Source organism: Symphalangus syndactylus, chromosome 14 (genome assembly GCF_028878055.3).
Source record: "Symphalangus syndactylus isolate Jambi chromosome 14, NHGRI_mSymSyn1-v2.1_pri, whole genome shotgun sequence".
NCBI lineage: Eukaryota > Metazoa > Chordata > Mammalia > Primates > Hylobatidae > Symphalangus > Symphalangus syndactylus.
In genome coordinates, this window is record NC_072436.2 from 72,394,545 (window position 1) to 72,415,860 (window position 21,316).

Below are 21,316 nucleotides of genomic sequence, written 5' to 3' on the forward strand. Positions count from 1 at the left end.
TTTATTCAGTAAATTACCAGAAATTCTGGCTTTGCAAAGTGACATTAACTGAGAAAGATGTGAACAGTGACTCAGCCTCATGTAATAGCTAAGTTTGGTATCTAAAGGGAAGAAAAAGCACTGACATCTCATTTTCTCCCTTCATAGCATAGTTAGAAAACCTGCTCAGATAAATTCAGTGGCTCTTTTCCTGAATGATCTTGGTAGCAACGTATTTTATATCAGTGTGACGTAAACATAATTTACAAATGTAAACATTTTTCTTTCCCTATATTCTGATCTAAAACTCCAGTTTTGGAAATACAAGCCATATTTTGTTTATTTTATATATTGGCATTTTATAGTTGTCATTAACAATTACGTTGGCAGAAAGTATACAGGATTTTATAGTGGAATTCTGTAGATTTGTTTCATTTGAATAATTTGCTTAGTGGGATTTCAAGAAAATGATTTGAATGTTTTTTGGTTTGCGTATTCATTTTCCTATCAAAGTGAGTGTACAGCCGTAGACTACTCTTTAGAATAGCCACCCTCTGACTTGATGTGCCTTTTTAAAGTGCATATTTATGGCCTAACTTTTTATTATTCCCTGAAGAAGTCTGAGATTATGGCATAATTTTTAACACAGCCAGAAAGATTAGTAAAGTGTTCAGAAAAGAGAGAGCTGTAGTGATAGCTATTGGCAATTGAGGTTTAATTTTTAACTTTATATTTCCCTACTCCCTGCCCAGTTAGAAACCTAAAGCCACCAGCTCTGTGTTAGTCATCTGTTCTTAAAAGGTTGAAACGAGATGCTAGTTTTTACTCCCTCTCCCCACGATAAGCCTTGACGTTTAGCAAATCTATCATAGCAGAATAACTGCATGCAAGATGTCAATTTTATAAAGTGATATATTTCAGACAGTATACAAAATTTGATGGGGGAAAAATAAGCTTTTATAAATGAAACATTTAAGAGACCCTTTTTTATTGTTTGCTTTTCAGTTTAGTGTTGCCTTTAAGGTGTACCATTTCAGTTTGGCAGCTGCAATAAATGACTGAAGAAAATTGAAGATGATAATTCAGCATTTGAAGATGCTTCTGCTGAAATGAAGGTAGACCTATCCAGAGCTTGAATTTCAAGCTTATAGTAATACAATATTTTAAAGCCAAGTACCCAGGCAATTCATAGTGATATGATTTGAATGAAATTATTAGGAGGAATAGGAAAGAATACCTTCAATTTCTTGTTATGTAGGTATTATCTATTGAGATGCTATGTTGAAAAATGTTATTGTAAAAAGAATAGAAGCTTGTTATACCCAATTTGTTATAGAGTACAATTTGTCTTGGACCTTATACAAAAAACTTTAGTTATTAAAATAGCAAAATTATAACAATCACCTCTGATTTAGTGCTAGAGCAGTGGATTGCCTATAGACCATGTTCTAATGTGTGTCTGGTATTTTTTTCATTTGGTGGCCTTTAATCTCACCTTTAATGCATTCCTTAACTTATTTAACAAATAATTTTCTTCCCTAGTTTTGATACTTGATTATTTTTCCCTTAAGAAAGAGATAATTATTTAAAAGTTGCTGGATTTTGTGGGTTTTGACATTTGTGACTTTTAACACTTGTGATTTTTACTGTTTGTGAGTGACTTTTAGAGGTCCATGGAGTATAGAGTTATTTTGTAATTTTGCCAAGACACAATCTTAATTCCTGCTAAATTCCATGCAGGAAGGCATTATTCAGCTAATGATTTGTCTTGGCTAACCTCTTAGCATCCACAGTTTTTTTTACCTCACTTACAGTCTCATTCATTTATTCACTCATTCATTCAACAAATATTTATTGAACTCCTTCTGTGTACCATGTTCTGTTTTAGGCATAGGAGATCCAAACATGGTTGTAGTGGCTGGGAGCTCTCAAACTTTTTATCATGTGATAAATGGCTTCTATGGCGTGAATTGTGTTCCCCTAAAATTTATACATGGAAGTCTAAGCCTCAATACCTCTTAATGTATCCTTATTTAGAAATAAGGCCATAGTAGATGTAATTCATTAGGGTGGATCTTAATCCAATATGCCTTTATAAAACTGGGAAATTGGGATACAAATAACATGCACACAGGGAGAACACCTGTGAAGATTAAGGCAGAGTTTGGGATTATGCTTCTGTAAGCCAAGGAATACCAAAGATTGCCAGCAACCACCAGAAGCTAGGTGAGAGGCCTGGAACAGATTCTCATAATCCTCAGAAGGAACCAACTTTGCTGATTGTGTGACTTTGGACTGCTAGCCTTCAGAACTGCCAGACAGCACATTTCTGTTGTGTAAGCCACCCAGTTATTGATACTTTGTTATGGCAGCCCTAGGAAACACACACAATGGCCATTATTGAGTAGACACTATTGAGAAGATTAATAACTTGGGTGTGAAAATATGTGTAAAAATCTTTGGCACAAGATGAAAGTGTAATTCTGAAGAAAACCAGGAACTTGGGTAAAGTTATTCAAGAATACTTTTGAATTTGGGCAAAGATCTTGGAACTTACACCTTGAAATGTCAAGGGTCTGTTATACTCTTTCTGAAGCCAAAATGTTCAGACCTTTCTAACATATTGTCAGTTATGATTGAGTGTTGAGTATGCCATCTCTTAATCTTTATCTTGCTTGAAGAAATTTACTTAAAACCCTGTCAGGTTTCCATGGAGAGGAGATTTTCACCAAGCCTATTATCATCTGTCATGTGATCTTTCCCTAATGTAGTGCAACAGTCAGGTTCAAATAATGAAAATCCTGAAAAAAATCTGCTAGAATTTGTGTATAATTTGTCCTCTTGGATAAGCACACACCACTTAAAAAATCGCGTATTGAATTCATCCAGATAGACGTTTTTTAAAAATGTGTATGTGTATATAAATTCTTAACTGTATAGTGTGGTATTCAGTTTTCTTTATTTTTTTTACTTTTTGAGACTGAGTCTCACTCTGTCACCCAAGCTGGAGTGCAGCAGCAGGATCTCAGCTCACCGCAACCTCCACCTTCCGAGTTCAAGCAATTCTGCCTCAGCCTCCCGAGTAGCTGGGATTACAGGCGCCTGCCACCGCGCCCAGCTAATTTTTGTATTTTTAGTAGAGATGGGGTTTCACCATGTTGGCCAGGCTGGTCTCAAACTCCTGACCTCAAGTGATCCACCCACCTTGGCCTCCCAAAGTGCTGGGATTAGAGGCGTGAGCCACAGCACCTGGCACAGTTTTCTTTCTTTAAAGTTAGGTATTAGACAAAATTAGTAGCCAGGCGTGGTGGCGCATGCCTGTAATCCCAGCTACTCGGGAGGCTGAGGCAGGAGAATCGCTTGAACCCAGAGGCGGCGGTTGCGATGAGCTGAGATTGCGCCATAGCACTCCAGCCTGGGCAACAAGACCGAAACTCCGCCTCAAAAGAAAAAAAAAAAGTTAGGTATTACAGAACTCAGAGGCTGGGCGCAGTGGCTAATGTCTGTAATCCCAGTGCTGTGGGTGGCCAAGGCGGGAGGATTGCTTGAGTTTAGGAGTTTGAGACCAGCCTGGGCAACATAGCCTCCATCTCTATTAAAAAAACAAAACAAAACAAAAGAGCGGTAGCGAGAACTCAGAAGTGGGTTCTCACCCTTAATGATTTAGGGTCAAAGTGGGTTCATACTCTTAATAGTTTGGGCCCAGTTTAAGTTTTTTTTTCTTTTTTTTAATATTGTAAATGTTGCTTTATTGGTTTTCAGAGTTTAGAATCAACTGATAGATAAAACAAGAAAGTAAATGAAATTGACCTTGCCAGTATAAAAGTAAAGGTAGAATAGGCAGAAGTGAGTTAGAAATAGGGAATAGATTAGAGGGGCATCCTTATATGGTGAGGAACACAGATGCTGTACAAAACCGGTGGATGAATACGGTTTTACGTTTATTTAAGTTTCAAAGGTAATGGTGATTTATTCTTTTTAATTCTTCTATCAAAAATTGGAAGGAGTTGGGAGAAAGTAGTATAAATTAAATCCTGTGTTTTCAGGCTGAGGAGCTAGTAGATGATATCCAGTGATACAGCAAATGTAGGTGAGTGTTAGGAAGGTTATCACCAGAACTAAAGACAGAAAAGGTTTACAAGTGAGAGTCCCTCACACCAGCAGGAATGAAGTAGATCGTTTTGTTTCTGTTTTCTGTTTCTATTTTTTTCCATCAGATTCTCATGGTGAATATTTTTGTTTTTATCATAAACATAATTTCTTTGGTAAAATGAAAGAGAAAAAAAGTTGTACTGACCAGCAACAAAATTCATTCAAAGAAGCAGCATGACAATGAGGTGCTTCTGTGAATACGAGTTATTAAGTTACTGAAATTTTAAGCAATAAAACATTTCAGTGATGGAGAAATAATATAAGAATACTTAAATGTGGTAGCAAGTATTTCATTATCATATATATACATATATATAGTCTGTGGGCATTTAATATTTTTCCTAAATTTGGGCTCTGTTTACTTTTAGACAAGTTGCATTCCAGATAGAGAATAAGAACTCTTATTTGGAAGTAGGTCTCTTTCAAATCTGCCTTCCACGGTGTTTTGAAACTTCTAAATCTTATCAAGATAAGTTTAGACACCGCAACAGTAGGGTTATCATATGTAAATGATAGTGTGATTTTTGCTTGAATGTCTTAATAATGCTAAATTGAAAGGGATTTTTATTGTACCTAATTTTCGTCAGGGGAGGTTAGTTTGTAGGAAATGTGTTTCTTATCTGTTGTCTCACTGGAACCTAACTGGATTATAATGGAAATTGAATGTTACTAAATATTATACATTGTCAAAGATGTTGCAAAATGTAACATCATTTTAGAATTTGTCCTAAGAACAATTGAAATTTGGGTTTATAGAATTGGAATTGCCAGATTTTATCTACTACCTTTTAAAATTTGTAGACAACACACTAATAAAGGCTAACCTAATAATTTCTTAATTATTGATACCACTTAAAATTTTATTTTAGCAAAAGTTGTTATTTGAGGTTTCCCAGCTACGTGATGTTGCGTAAATACATAACGTTAGAAATGCTTGTAATTAAATTTTATTCTTTCAGCTAGGCATTTATAGTAACTTAACATAATTAAAATATATACCTTTTTTTTTTCTTTTTGAGACGGAGTCTCACTCTGTTTCCCAGGCTACAATGCAGTGGTGTGATCTTGGCTCACTGCAACTTCCACCTCCCGGTTCAAGTGATTCTCCTGCCTCAGCCTCCTGAGTAGCTGGGATTACAGGCGCCCACCACCATGCCCGGGTAAGTTTTGTATTTTTAGTAGAGACAAGGTTTCACCATGTTGGCCAGGCTGGTCCCGAACTCCTGACCTCAGGTGATCCGCCTGCCTTGGCCTCCCAAAGTGCTGGGATTACAGGTGTGAGCCACTGCACCCAGCCTAAAATATGTAACATTGAAAAAAAGATGTGAAAAGCATCTTTTGGAAATAGTGGTAATGTATGTGTAAGTCCTTTTGTGGTAGGTACTATGTACAGCTTAATACATATCTTAAAGTTTGGTTTGCTAAGCTTAATTGTTATGTACTGCCTTGAAATTTACAGAAACCATACTATAATTGTGTGAGATTTTTTTGTTTTTGCCTGTATTCCTCTTCCCCTTTGTATATAATTTAAAAAATTAATTAGTAAACTTTATTTTTAGGGCAATTTTAGGTTCACAGAAAGTTCCTATAGACCCCAGTCCCCATACAGCCACAACCTTCTCCGGTAACAACATGATATACCATAATGGCACATTTATTAGAACTGATGAACCTACATTGGCACGTCATGATCACCCAAACTTTATCATTTATATTAGGGTTCACTCTCAGTGTTGTACGTTCCATGGTTTGGACAAATATATAATGACATGTACCCACCGTTGTAGTATCATATAATATTTTCACTGAGCTCCGCCTATTCATCCCTCTCCCCACTGCCACCTCTGTCAACCACTGACCTTTTCACTGTCTTCATAATTTTTCCTTTTCTAGAATGTCATATGGAATCATGCAGTATGTAACTTTTTCAAATTGGCTTCTTTCAGTTAATAATTGCATTTCAGTTTCCTCCATGTCTTTTCATGACTTGATAGCTCATTTCTTTTTAGCACTAAAAAGTATTCCATTGTGCAGGTGTACCACCAGTTTATTTATCCTTCACTTACTGAAGGACACCTTGGTTCCTTCTAAGTTTTGGCAAATATGAATAAAGCTGCTGTAAATATCGTGTAGGTTTTTGTGTGGACATAAGTTTTCAATTCATTTGGGCAAATACTAAGGAGTGCAACTGCTAGATTCTATGTTAAGAGTATATTCAGTTTTGTAACTGCCAAACTGTCCTTCAAAGTGGCTATACCATTTTGCATTCCCAACAGCAGTGAATCCAAGTTGCCATTGCACCTCCTCCTCACCAGCATTCAGTTGTGCTGTAATTTGTTTTTCAAGCTTTTGTTTATAGGTTCTGCCATACATTTTTGTAGAGATTAAAAAATGTGATGTAAATGATCAAATGAGATGTAGAAAAATCTTAAATTTCTTAATGAGAAAATTGGAAAGGAGCTAGGGTCTGGCTCCTGAGATGCTGGGAAATAGAACGTTTCATTCGGAATAAACTTGGACTTTAACTTAAAATGCATCTTGAAATTCTTTGAATTCCCTGACTCATTGGAAGACATTTCCAATATATCCAGCTTCTTAAAAGACAAAGAGTAAGAATCCTCTTCCACGGTTAGATATTTTTGTCAGAGATAAATAAGAAATGCTTCTTTTTTTTTTTTTTTTTTTGAGATGGAGTCTTGCTCTGTCACCCAGGCTGGAGTGCAGTGGCGCAGTCTTGGCTCGCTGCAAGCTCCGCCTCCTGGGTTCACGCCATTCTCCTGCCTCAGCCCTCCGAGTAGCTGGGACTACAGGCGCTCACCACCACGCCCGGCTAATTTTTTGTATTTTTTTAGTAGAGACGGGGTTTCACCCTGGTCTCGATCTCCTGACCTCGTGATCCACCCGCCTCGGCCTCCCAAAGTGCTGGGATTACAAGCGTGAGCCACTGTGCCCGGCCAGAAATGCTTCTTAATATGTGAGTTGGGAAGTATAATTGAATTTACTGAGGTCTTGTTTTTGATGCCCTTCTTACTAATTGTTTTAAATATTTTTGTTTTTTATTATGATAAAGTGAATAAAGTGGAATAAGTGAGATCTTAAAATTCCCACTGGATTGTCGTTTTCACATCTGGAACCCAGGCGCAATGTTTACTTTTTTTGTACCAGTCTCAGTAACTAAAGTATAGGTTATTAAATTTAATAAATGATTTACAACTGAGTAGAAAGATTCTCCAATCATTCCCTCTGCTCTGAATAGTGTTTGTTCTGTGTGTGTGTGTCTGTTAATGCCATGTACGTGTGCATGTGGTATATGTGCATTTATGGCAGCTAACACTGAGTCTTTGCCAGGCACTGTGTTCCTCATTTGTCATCTACACAAGAAGCCAATTGAGGTGGGTATTATTTTCTGTTTACAGGTAAAGTTATCAAGGCTCAGAGAGGTTAGGCCTTGCCCAAGATTATGCAGTTAGTGAGGCTAGTATGTGGGGCCATTCTGGAGGCTCCGCCTTAACCACCGTTGTCTTCCCTTTAAGCCTAATTACTGGCCAAGGAGCTACATGGAGGAGGTTTTACCGGAGGAGAGGACCTAGGTCAGTCATGAATTCTATTTGCTGATTGGCCAAACTTGCACTGAATTTTCAAACACTTATCTAGCTGGTTTCAGTTTGGGTTAGTGTGGTGTCAGTGTTACACTTGCATATCGACTTCATAATTTGGAGCCACATCACATTTTTGATGGTGTGCTCTATTGCTAGTGTCAGCAATAGAAAAATTCTGACTAGCTTTTTTTTGTTTTTTTTTTTGTAAATTTTGAGACAGAGTCTCACTCTGTTGCCCAGGCTGGAGTGCAGTGAAGTGATCTCAGCTCACTGCAACCTCCGCCTCCTAGGCTCCAGTGATTCTCGTGCCTCAGTCTCATGAGTAGCTGGGATTACAGGCACGCACCACCATGGCTGGCTAAGTTTTGTGTTTTTAGTAGAGATTGGGTTTCACCATGTTGGCCAGCCTGGTCTTGAACTCCTGGCCCCAAGTAATCTGTCCGCCTCTGTCTCCCAAAGTCCTGGGGTTACAGGCATGAGCCACAATGCCTGGCCCTGAATAGCCATTTTTGATAATGTTTGGCAGTTTGTCCTCCAGCCTAGACCATCTTAAAACTATTCAAGAAACATAGTATTGATACACCTGGTTATATTTCTCAAAAATAATTCTTTCCTTAAACTTACGAATTCTCCCTCCCCCCTCCAACTCCTGTTCACCACTATGTAAAACTGCTCTTTGTAGAAAGTAAGAAATCCCCACACCAGGAGACAATTGGCTAAATTACACTCAACTGCAAAAAAGTTTGCACTGTGCTTCCCCGCTCGTGATTATAATTAGCATTTTAATGAATCAGTTAATAAAAAAGCTGTGGTAAGCAAGTGTTTCTTGAGTGCCTACTAAGTGCGGATGCCCAGCTAGCCTGTGACAGTGGGAGAGTGAAGTTCAGTGCCCCCACTCTTGCTTGAACTTACAATCTAAGGGAGATTTTCCCTTAATCTTCATGCAACACAGAGGAACATTTTATAATGTAACTATCCCATTGAAAACATCACTTTTAACAATTTGGATTTTCATGCTTTGGGCTTTCTTGAAGGTGTGCGTGTGTCTCTTTCATACCCATATATGTTTCTGTCTCATGTTAGATTTATCATCATTGCATTTATCAATCAGAACCACTGGATGGCAGCAAAAGAACATAGGAGATTTTCTATCGTGCCTTTGTGTACACAAAATGAAGTGAAAGCTATTCTTTGTATTTCATGGATGGAGGAAAGAAAATGATACAGTGACTAAAACTTGACAGCTATCTACAGCAGATGAGACCCCAGAAGATCTCATGACTAAATATTAATATATGTTACCCTAAGTGTGAAAAGTTAAATTTATGCTTTATTATTACCAAAGCCATACTGTAAATTTCTCCTTTTTCAGTTTCTTTTAGTCACAAAAATATCTTCTAAGATTTCTATGCAATAATGGTATTTATAATGGTAAAGAAAAAATCCAAGTCAGATACTAAGAACTTGTGAAGAGAGACTTTGAATGACAAGGGACAATGGAAAAGAGTCCCTTTCCTTGATAGCCTGTTTTAAAGAGCATTCTTAGAGAAAAATCAGTTTGGAGAGACCCTGTTCATAGACAAGAGTTTTTCATTTTTCTTTTAAAAAATCACTTAGCAAGCAGATTTTAAGTAATATGAGCCTCTTTGAAGATTTCATACCATTTCTATAAATGTACAATGGCTTAGTTCCAAACTGAGTACCATATATATCTCAATACATATAATAAATCTCTCAAACTAAAAAGGTGAAATAGTAATGAAGCAGCAATGAGGTAAAAAATACTTTTTAATTTGATTTCAGTACAGAAATTTGAAACCTGTTTAGTTGAAAATAGAGCTTCCTATTTCTCCCAAGTATTTTTCAAGTTTATTTGCTTACTTTAAAAGAATCTTTTAAGTTTTGGAAAAAAATATATATTTAGCTTAACTTAAAACCTCTAAATGAGTTACAAAAAATAAGTGCGGAATGGAAAAGTTGCTTTTGTCCGGAGAGCTGAGTTTTGAACGTGGCGAAGGTATTATCATTCTGGGGCTTATTCTCAGAGGGTTATGGAAGAGCAGAGTTTGTGTTTCTTCCCCTGTTGAGCTTGGGGCCTTCTGGGTTACTTGGAGCCTGAACCCTTCTTGATTTATTTCTTGTTGGCAATATTATCATTGCTTTTTGATGTATGTATGATATGATCAGTGGGCTTTATGTAATCTGACTCTTAATGGAAATAAGGTTTGGGAAAAGAGGTAAGTCCTCCCCCAACGCCCTGGAACAAGGTATATGGCCACCAGAGCCTCGATGTTCACTCTCCTTTAATAGTACTCAAGATGCTTCAGCAGTATTTATAGGTACTGAGACCTGGACTCCCAATCTGAAACTATAGTTGAACATCGTCCTGGGCTTGGACTCTGGCCATCAATATCTGCTAAAACCAAGAACAAGGAGAGATAAGTAATTCTTATCCTCACCATTCCTTCTCTTTGGAGATTTATTTTATTTTATTTTATTTTGGGGGGGGGCTAGGAGGAGGAACATTTTTGTTGTCTTAATGCAAGATAGATTTGTGTGAAGCGTATTTAGTTTCTTCTTCAGAAACTATGTAGAGTCACTATGCTGAAAGAGTCTAATTTGCTATTTCTACTAGTTCAGAGTATTTGGGGACAGAGGTCTGTAAATCCTCTTGGAAATTTTCTAGAAAAGAAATTTCTGTGCCCTTCTTCAGTAATGATCACTTGTAATTCCCCACATACCTATCATTTTGTCACATTATTTCATTTGTATTAGCTATCTATTAAATTATAAATATAATGAGAAAAAATTCATTTTGAAAGTCAGTGATGGTAAAACTAAAGGATAAAACCACCTATAATTTGTATGTGTCTTTACAGACCATAGAGACCTATCCATCAAGTTGCAGGATTTACTTTGTTCCAGATTTATTATTTTTATGGCTCTTTTAAATTTCACTGAATTTTGTGATCTAGCCTTAAATCATGATTCCTAAAATACATCTTCAGGTAAATATCTTGGTAGAATATTTTTTAATATGAATTGTAGAACATCAGAAAGAACATTACAACACAGCTTTGACTTTTTCGTTCTGTCGGTGACTATTGACTTTGAAAAGATCACAGAAACTAGGCGTACATTTTTCCATCTATAAAGTGGGTACAACCATGCTAATTTTCCTCCATTGCCTATATAAACTCAAATAAAAAGAAGTCATGTTTTCAGAAGAAAATGGTATTTAAAATGTTAGGTTGGTGGTAGTAAAATTAAGATGACATTTTACATCAAAACTGGGCAAATTGAATGAAAGTTTCTCTTCTAGTTTTTTCTCTATTTTGTTTTGTCCCAAATGAGATTAATGAGTTAATAGATGAAGAGGTCATTTGGGGGAAGTTAGAGTTCTCAGATCTTGCATTTGTAAGGTTCTTTGGCTGAAACCTGACTGTAGAGTCTTACCAATTCTGCGTGGACAGCTAAGGTTTTGCTAGGTGGTTTGAGACCATGGCCCAATCCTTGAAGGAGTCAGGTAGTGAAAAATTTCTAACAAAAGAAAAAGACTTTATCTTATACGAGAGAGTGTCAGCCCTTCTGTAATTCATTTAGAGAAAGAAGCCCACACCATAAAGAACAGAGTCCCCGTTTTTGCCACTAATGGAAATTGTCTATCTTGACCAGAGCAATGCAGAGAGCAGTGGCCATCAGCTCTAGCTCCACATCACTCTGGGAGCTTAAAAAATATCCCCATGACCAGGCCCCACTCCAGACCAACAAATCAGACTTCCTGGGGATGGCCCAGGCATCAGCATTCCTTGAAGCTCCTCAGCATATGGTATTGTGCTTCCGACGTTGAGAACCACTGATCTAGAGACTGCAGTAGAGAATAACTTGGCAAAAGGCTTACACAACAGAAACGTTTTTTTTTTTTTTAACATCCATTACTTTGTCTTTATTTGTGTTATCTTACTTTTCCAAAAGGGGACCTGTAAGTTGAAGACAAACAAAAAATACACTAGGAAAGAAGTGCTGAAAATGTTGTCAGCTAGCCATGGTCTTCCCTGGGGCAATCCTAACTTTGCTGTGAAGGAAGGGATGCTTTCCTCTTTCCTTCCAGCCTGCTTATTATGCTATTAAAGAAACATAAAAATGAACATAAGGTTCATCTGAACCATCTCAGATACTGCTGAATTTCTTATAGACACAAAATAGTCTTTCTAACTTGAACATGAGCCTATTTGATGATTATAGGTCTTCAGAAATTGGTGTTTTCTCTATTCTGTCTGAAATTATGAAAAGAAACCCCAGACCTCAAAACATTCAAAAAATTCAACAAAATTATTTGCATATACACACCAGTGAAAACACATTCAGAAGCTATCAGTTATAGAATCAAAATGCCCAGTTTCATTGTGTGCTACAAAAAAGATTGACCTGGGAGATAGAAATGGATTCTGGACTTGAGTTGGCCTTAGCTAGCTGAGACCTTACACCTTTCCTTAACATTCACTCAACTTGCATTTCCTCACTTAAAAGGGCATCTATGACTCTGGCAAGCCAGATACCTAATCTGTTACTTCTACAATCCTTATCCACTTCTCAAATGAACCCTGCTGTAGAGACAAGTTCCAATTAGCCATAGACTTGCTTTAGAAATATTCCAACCACAGGTCATAATTTTTGCCGGGTGAGTAGAAAAGAATGTTGATGTCATTTACTATCTATTGCATTTGTCCCCTTTTATGAGGGAGATAATGCAGACATTGGATTAAATTTCAAGGCTGTCTTAAAAAGACACATTACACAGAGAACTGGGAAATACTGTTTTCACTGATTATGTTACAGACAGTAATGTTTAACATGGCACATAATCAGCAAAGTAAATGAGCAAGAGTCTGATATGTTTTTAAAAGGAACTTTGTATTATACTTGTACGTTTGACGTATAGTTGGTGCTCAACAAATGTTTGTTAAATGGTGAATGAATTCGAAAGGTTAAAAAGCAATTTCTTAGTCTCAAATGCTAACTTGAAGAGGTTCTAAAGATCAAAGTTTTCTGATCATAAAATACATTTTTTTTTTAAAATCAGGTTTCTTAAACGGTTAAAATTTGAATACAGTAAAATTGGGAAAACTCATTATTGGACAGGAATGGCAATTTTGAATTAGTGCTTGAGCTACTATACTTATGTAATGATTTTGAAAAGTTTAAAATAGTTACACAAGCTTTGAAATATCTTTAATCTGTTTTATTAAAATCATAATTTCAAGGAACAACTCAAAGGTAAATTTTTCCTATGGGGTGTATATCTAGTATTCTTATGGTTATATCAGTGATGATAAACTTTGTGGCTATGAAGCACAGTTTTGATTGAAGTGAAAGTCACATTAATATTCTGACATGACCATTTGTTTAATGCTTTCTAAAAGAAATTAGTTTGGTCAAATGAGTATTTAGTTCCTCTAGATTAAGTGATTATAAATTGAGGAACCATTTGGGAATAGGAAGAATTAGGAAGCTTTTTGTTTTCCTAGCTCCTCTTATTTAAAATTAAAAATAAAGAAGATAATTATATTTAAGTGCATTCTGCCTTTAGTAATGATAGCGAAAGTAACTTTGATTGACCCTTCTGCTGAGTACAATTTGAAAACACGCCAACAAACAAATTAAGCACATCTTTCTGCTTAAAGATCCCAGAGAGCTAACAAGATAGTGAACGATCCCAAGGCCAGGATCTAGAGATGGGGCAAGGCTCAGAGAGATGATCCTGTAGCTGGGGATTCTTTTCCTCTTTTCCTGGAAATAGAGTCTGAGAGGTCAAGTGGGCGTGTAATGCTTTTTTTTGGGGGAGGGGGACAGAGTCACTCTGTTGCTCAGGCTCGAGTGCAGTGGCACGATCTCAGTTCACTGCAACCTCCATGCCTCCTGGGTTCAGGTGATTCTCATGTCTTAGCCTCCCTAGTAGCTGGGATAATGGGATTACAGGTGTGCACCACCATGCCTGGCTAATTTTTCTATTTTTAGTAGTGATGGGGTTTCACTATGTTGGCCAGGCTGGTCTTGAACTCCTGAACTCGAATGATCCGCCTGCCTTGGCCTCCCAAAGTGTTGGGATTACAGGCAACGTGTAATGGTTTTGATGCCCCATGAAGCTAAAGCAACAGGGATTGGTGTCCAGGGCCCACCCAAGTTGGGAAAGAGTTCTAGTAGTTCTTTTCCCCACTTTGAGTTGGGACCACAAAGGGTTGCACTCTAGAAGCATGGAAAGGCAAATGAGAAGTTGACCCTTGCAGGTGATCCGGAGTGCTAGTATCCCCAGGCACCAGCTAAGGAAAATTAAATCTCTCCAGGAGAAACATAATATCATCATTTAAGGCCTTAAATTACTTCTACAAGGAATTTTGCAAATGCAATATTCAGGGCATATTATAAAAAAAAAAAAAATCTAGATAGGAGGCATGAGTGAAAGCTGACAAAAATAGCACAATGGAAATAGATTCACAAGGGCTCCAGACATTGACATTATCAGATACAGAATTTTAAATAATTGTACTTTGGTGAAGATGGCAAAGAATGAGATTGAGAATTTTGTCAAATGTGGAAACTATAAATAAAAAATAAAACAAAATCTGGTAGAGAAAATTTAATGACAGAAATAGGAAGATCTCAGTAGCTGGGTTTAAGAGCAGATAGACACAACTGATGAGGGAATTAGGAACAGCCTAATGGGTTAAAGAAAATATCCAGAAGGAAATATGGAGGTACAAAATGAAAATGAGAATAGGGGTGAAAACCATGAGGATGAAGTGAAAAGCTCTACCTTACAAATAATTATAGTTCCATAAAAAGAGGAGAAAGAGGATGGAGTAGAAGCAAAATCTGAATAAATTAGAGATAAGAATTTTCCATAACTAATGAAATTCATCAAGCCACAAGAAGCCCTACAAATCCAAAACAAGATAAATATAAATAAAATCATTTAGGTATATCATGACAATATTACCAAAAACCAAAGTTTAAAAACAAAATGCCAGATTAAAAAAAGATTGCCTTCGAAGAAGGAACAATTTAACTCACAATTGACAGAAATGGTGGAAGCCAGAAGACTATGGGATCATATTTTGAAGTGCTGGAAAAGAAAATTGCCAACCTTAAATTCTAAGCCTACTGAAAATATTTTCCTTTAATGAGGGTAAAGACCTTTCAAGCAAGCACTAAATTTAGAAAATTTGTCATTAGCAGACTCACACAAATGAAAATTCTAAACGTTATTCTTCAGAAAGAAGGAAAATTATTCCAGATGGAAGATTTTCCTCCTGTCTAAAAAACACCCAAATGGCTATATTGCACAGAAAAAAACTAAGAGCCTTTCCTCTGAGATCTGGAACAAGACAAGGATGCCCATTTTCACCATTGTTATTCAACACAGTACTGGAAGTCCTAGCTAGAGCAATCAGACAAGAGAAAAAAATAAAAGGAATCCAGTCTTGAAGAAGTCAAATTATTCTTGTTTGCAGAGGATATGATTTTATATTTGAAAAAAACTAAAAAATCCACCCCAAAACTATTAGAACTAATAAATAAATTCAGTAAAGTTGCAGGATACAAAAATCAACATACAAAAAATCAGTAACATGATACTGACAGCAAACAGTCTGAAAAAGAAATCAAGGAAGTAATACCATTTACAATAGCTACAAATAAAATAAAATACCTAGGAATAAACTTAACCGAAGAAGTAAAAGATCTCTACAATGAAACCTATGAAACATTGATGCAAGAAATGGAAGAGAACACAAAAAAAGGAAGTATATTGCATGTTCATGGATTGGAAGAAGAAGTATTTTTAAAATGTCCATGCTACAAAGCAATCTACAGATTCAATGCAATCCCTGTTAAAATACCAATGACATTCTTCACACAAATAGAAAAAAAAAATCCTAAAATTTATATGAAACCACAAAAGTCCCAGAATAGTCAAAGCTATCCTGAGAAAAAGAACAAAACTGGAGGAATCACATTATCTGACTTCATATTATATTGACCTAATGTAACCCAAAGAGCACAGTAGTGGCATCAAAACAGACACAGCTCGAGATCTTTTCTTACCTCCCGGTCTGGGACCAGATCCGCGTCTCCATGTGCAGCCCCGTCCCCACCTTGGGGGTACGGAGCGGGGTGGGGGCGGGGAAGACTGGACGCACCTGGTACCTGGAGATGAGGATCCCGGATCCCACCTGGGGCCGAGGTCGTCCTAACCGCAGATCCCTTTCCTCAGGGTTTGTCACCGCTAGAAGAGGCTGGTGGACGACGGTGGCTGTGGCGACACGTCGACCTGAAGCTCTACATGATGCGATTTAAAGTCATGTAGCACCTCCTTGGCGGGTACATGGCGTCCCAGCTCCATTCCCTGCGGATGGGCGGCTACCTGTTCTCTGGCTCCAGGCCCCTCAGTTGTCTCCTGTCCTGATAGAGCCTTGGGCCAGAAGTGCCCCAACCTGAAGCGCCTCTACCTGCACGTGGCCGACCTGAGCACGGTGCCCATCACCAGCCTGTCCAGTGCCCTGAGGATCCTGGAGCTGCAAAACTGCGAGATCTCCATGGCCTGGCTCCTCAGGCAGCTGGACCCCACCGTGCTGCCCCTGCTCGAATGCATCATGCGTCCCTGCCTTCAGCGACGAGCACCAGCAGGGCCTGTCACGCTTCCAGGCCTTGCGCTTTCTGGTGGGGCGGCACCTACCGCCTGACAGAGCTGCGGCTGGACACCGGCCTGCAGGAGTTCAGCTACCTGCAGGGGTTTGAGGTGTTGGGCTGCACCCTCTCTGCGACAGCACCCTGCTGGCCATCAGCCACTATCCGCGAGCCATGTGCAAGATCAGGCTGACCTTAAGGGGCCTCTCTGTCCCTGGCCTAGTGGTCCTGGAGGGAATGCCAGCCCTGAAGAGTCATCACCCTGGAAATGCCCTCTTCCAAGGAAATCCTCTCCTCCTGCCTCATCATGTCCAAGTTCAGAGTCCCTGAGCTGCAGTGGCAGGGGTGGGAGAGTCAGGAGGCCAAGAGGACCATGTGTAAGGGGCTGTTTCACTGTATGGTCATTGTCAGGGTTTGCCCCAAAGAGTCCATGGACTGGTGGGTGTGACCGCTTCATCTATCCCTGGGACCCATCCCACCTTTTATTGTTGAGCCCCAGACCTTCTGAGCAGCACCTTGAAGAGGGCAGATAATTAGACTTGAGGGAACTGAAAGCCCCAGGTAGAACAGAGGCCTAGGGACCCCTAGACCTTTGAAATCATTGTTTGCCAGCTGTATGGCACTGGTCATGAGTTAGCCTCTTGGAAGCCTAGTTCCTACATGTGGAAACAAGGAAGACTACAGCTACCTCCTAGCTACATTGCAAAGCCTTGCTCTAAAAGCTCCCAACCTCCAGAAGGCCGTCAATGAAGAGTCATCTTCACGGTTGTCCTCAGGAACAGGACAGATGCAGAAGGGTGAGATTAAGAGCTAGGGGCACCCGAGGAGCTGAGCCTCCCTAAGAGTACCCCAGAAAGACTGCCTATGCATGCACACCAACAAGCCCATAGACCATTTATATACTTACATGCATACAGGAGACAGGGAGAGACAGGGCAACTTCGACTTGCAGTTTGATGATCAAAATGCTCATAAAGGTTCTCAATCGTATTTTCTGTATTTTGTATTCTGCATTTTCCATGTTTTTCAAGACATATATTATTTTGCTATTAAGGAAAAAAGTCATTAAAAAACAGACACATACACAAATGGAACAGAATAGAGATCCCAGAAATAAGTCTATACATCTATAGTGAACTCATTTTCAACAAAGATGCCAAGAACATGTATTGGAGAAAGGACAGTCTCTTCAGTAAAGGTTCTGGGAAAACTGTATATCCATATGCAGAAGAATGAAACCAGACTGCTGTCTCTCACCATATACAAAAATCAAATCAAAATGTCTTAAAGACTTAAATCTAAGACCTAAAATCATGAAACTACTAAAAGAAAACATTGAGAAAAATCTCTAGGACATTGGTCTGGGCAAATATTTCCACAAGCACAGGCAACCAGAGAAAAAATGGACAAATGGGATAACATCAAGTTAAAAAGCTTCCACACAGCAAAGGAAACAATCAACAAAGCAAACAGACAACTAACAGAATGGGAGGAAATATTTACAAAGTATCCATCTGACAAGGGATTAATAACCAGACTACATAAGGAGCTCAAACAACCAATAAGAAAAAATCCGATAACCTGATTCAAAAATGGGCAAAAGATCTGAATAGACGTTTCTCAAAAGCAGACATACAAATGGCAAACAGGCATATGAAAAGTGCTCAACAGCACCGGTCATCAGAGAAATGCACATCAAAACTGCAAAGAGATATCTCACCCCAGTTAAAATGGCTTTTAACCAAAAGACCAGGAATAACAAATACTGCTGAGGATGTAGAGAAAAGGGAACTCTTGTACACTATTGGTGGGAATGTAAATTGGTACAGCCACTATGGAGAACAGCACTCCCAATGTTAGGTATATACCCAAAAGAAAGGAAATCAGTATATTCGAGAGATATCTGTACTCCCATGTTGCAGCACTGTTCACAATAGCCAAGATTTGGAAGCAACTTAAATGTCTATCAACAGATGAATGCATAAAGAAAATGCAATACCTATACACAATGGAGTACTGTTCAGCCATAAAAAAGAATGAGACCATGTCATTTGTAACATCGTGGATGGAACTGGAGGAGATTAAGTGAAATAAGCCAGGCACAGAAGGACAAACTTTGCATGTTCTCACTCATTTGTGGGAGCTAAAAATTAACACAATTGAACTCATAGAGATAGAGAGTGGAATGATTGTTAGCAGAGGCTGGGAGAAGTGTGGGGGGTGGGAAGAAGTGGGAGAGGGGTAATGGGTACAAAAATATATAGAATGAATATAACCTAGTATTTGTTACCATGACAGAGTGACTGCAGTCAACAATAATTTATTGTACTTTTAAAAATAACTAAAAGAGTATAATTGGAATGTTTGTAACACAAAGAAATGATACCTGCTTGAAGTGATGGATACTTCATTTATCCTAATGTGATTATTGCACATTGTATGTCTGTATCAAAATATCTCACATACCCTACAAATATATACACATAATATGTACCCATATAAATGAAAAATAAAGAATACTCAGAAGAAGGTTTGGAGATAAACAGAAGAATGAAGATGAAAAGAAAAAGAAAATATATGGGTAAATTTAAATAAATATTAATTGAATACAACAGTAATAATATGTTGTGGGGCTTTAATAAACAAAAATGTATAAAATATATAAAAAGGCATATAAGTTCTTAAGGGCAGATATATGGAGTTAAAGTATTCTAAAATCTTGTCTATCAGAGGGTAAAAGCAGAAATTAGTATTGAATTTTGATAAGTCAAAGGATGCATATCGCTATCAAAAGACACCGCTACAAGGACACAAAACTTCTAAATGAATAGAAGAAAAGCTGAAATAATGAAATTTTTCAATTGAATCTGGAAGGTGGAAAAGAAGAGAAAAGGAACCATGGAACAGTTAGGTTGAGCAAAAATTATTGAGTAAGATTCCAGACTTAAAATTTAAAAGAATCAGTCATTCATTAAATCTAAAAGAATCAGTCATCACATCAAATGTAAATGAACTAAAATTGTCAATTGTGTAACAATTTAAACCCAAATAGATGGTATTTTCAAGAAACACATCTGTCTTAATCCGTTTAGTGTTGTATAACAGAATAGTTGCAGCTGGGCAATTTATAAAGAAAAGAGGTTTGTTTGGCTCATGATTCTGATGGCTGGAAGGTTCAAGATTGAGCAGCTGCATCTGCTGAGGGGCTCAGGCTGCTTCAAGTCATGGCAGAAAGTGGAAAGGAAGCAGGCACATGCAAAGAGATCACACAGTGAGAGGGAAAGCAAGAGACAGAGAAACTGAGGAAGGCAGACTCTAGCAACCTGCCCTCTCAGGAACTTATTCATTACTAAGAGGGTGAGAACTCACCACCATTGGAGGGCATTAATCTATTCATGAGGAATCTACCCCTGTAACCTGAACACCTCCCAGTAGGCCCCACCTACAAACACTGCCACATTTGAGTGGCATGAGTTTTGTTGGGGAAGTTTCAACATGAGTTTTGTTGGGGAAAAACCATATTCAAACCATAGCCACATCGAAAACATAAGGATACAGAAAAGTTGAAAGTAAAAGATGATAGTGTTTGATGCACCAGGAAGTAATTCTAATTTTGCATGTAATAACGTAGTCTCAAAATATACATAGTAAAAATTGACAGAAACTAAAAGTAATAGAACGACACATGGTTGGAGATCTATCAGTAATTGATAGAACAAGCAGAAAAACAATTGTCAAGTTATGGAAATTTTGAATAACACAATTAGTAAACTTGACTTACATGACATAAAGAATACTGCAGGGAATACCTGTATAATTCTTTTCAAACACACATGGAAAATTTTTTAAAAAATTGAATATGGGTCTTAAAGCAAATTTCAAATATTTGAAATTAAACAGAATACATTCTCTGATCACAATACAAACTTGAAAGGTACCTAGATAATTAACTAGAGAAAAGTTACTACAAAATCTGTTACTGTATTTGGAAATTAAGGATTATACTTCTGAAGAATCCATGAGACAAAGAAGAAATCACACTGAAAAATTAGAAAATATTTTGAATTCAGTGAAGCTGTGACATATCGAAAATGATAGCATGCAACTAAAGTAATCCTAAGAAGGGAACTTATAGCCTAATATACTTATATTAGAAAAGAAGAAAATTTGAGTCAGTAATCTAACTTGTATCTCAAGAAGGTGGAAAAAATAGCAAATTATACCCAGAGAAGGACAAAAAAAAGAAAAAAGAAAAAAAAGAAAGAGCAGAGATCTGTGAAATAAAAATATGTATAATAGAAAAAAGTCAATAAATCAGAAATTAATAAAATTAATAAAATCTTTAGCAATGCAGACCAAGAAAATATGTAAGGTACAGATAACCAATGCCAAGAATGGAAAAGGAGACATTATCATAGATTATCTCAATAGATGTAGAGTAAGCATTTGATGAAAGTAAGCATTTATTCATGATAAAATTTCTGGGTGAACTAGGAATACACAGACACTTCCTCAGTCTAATGAAGGGTAACTACAAAAAAGCCCACATCAAAAATCATACTTTCCCTTTGAGTTTAAGGACAAGACAGAAGTCTGTTATCACCACTTTTGTTCAAAATATTATTGGGAGTGGGGTCCTAGCCAAAAAAGTAAAACTTATAAGAACTGAAAAATAAGAAATAAGGCCGGGTGTGGTGGCTCATGCCTGTAATCCTAGCACTCTAGGAGGCCGAGGAGGGCGGATCACGAGGTCAGGAGTTCGAGACCAGCCTGGCCATAATAGTGAAACCCCGTCTTTACTTAAAAAAAATACAGAAAATTAGCCGGGCATGGTGGCAGTTGCCTGTAACCCCAGCTACTTGGGAGACTAAAGCAGGAGAAATTGCTTGAACCCGGGAGGA

At 37.7% G+C, this 21,316-nt stretch overlaps 1 pseudogene; it reads left to right on the forward strand.

Moving 5' to 3' along the window:
* Positions 1-16,059: 16,059 nt before the first annotated feature.
* On the forward strand, positions 16,060-20,858 carry LOC134732336 (F-box/LRR-repeat protein 12-like; annotated as a pseudogene).
* Positions 20,859-21,316: the final 458 nt, after the last annotated feature.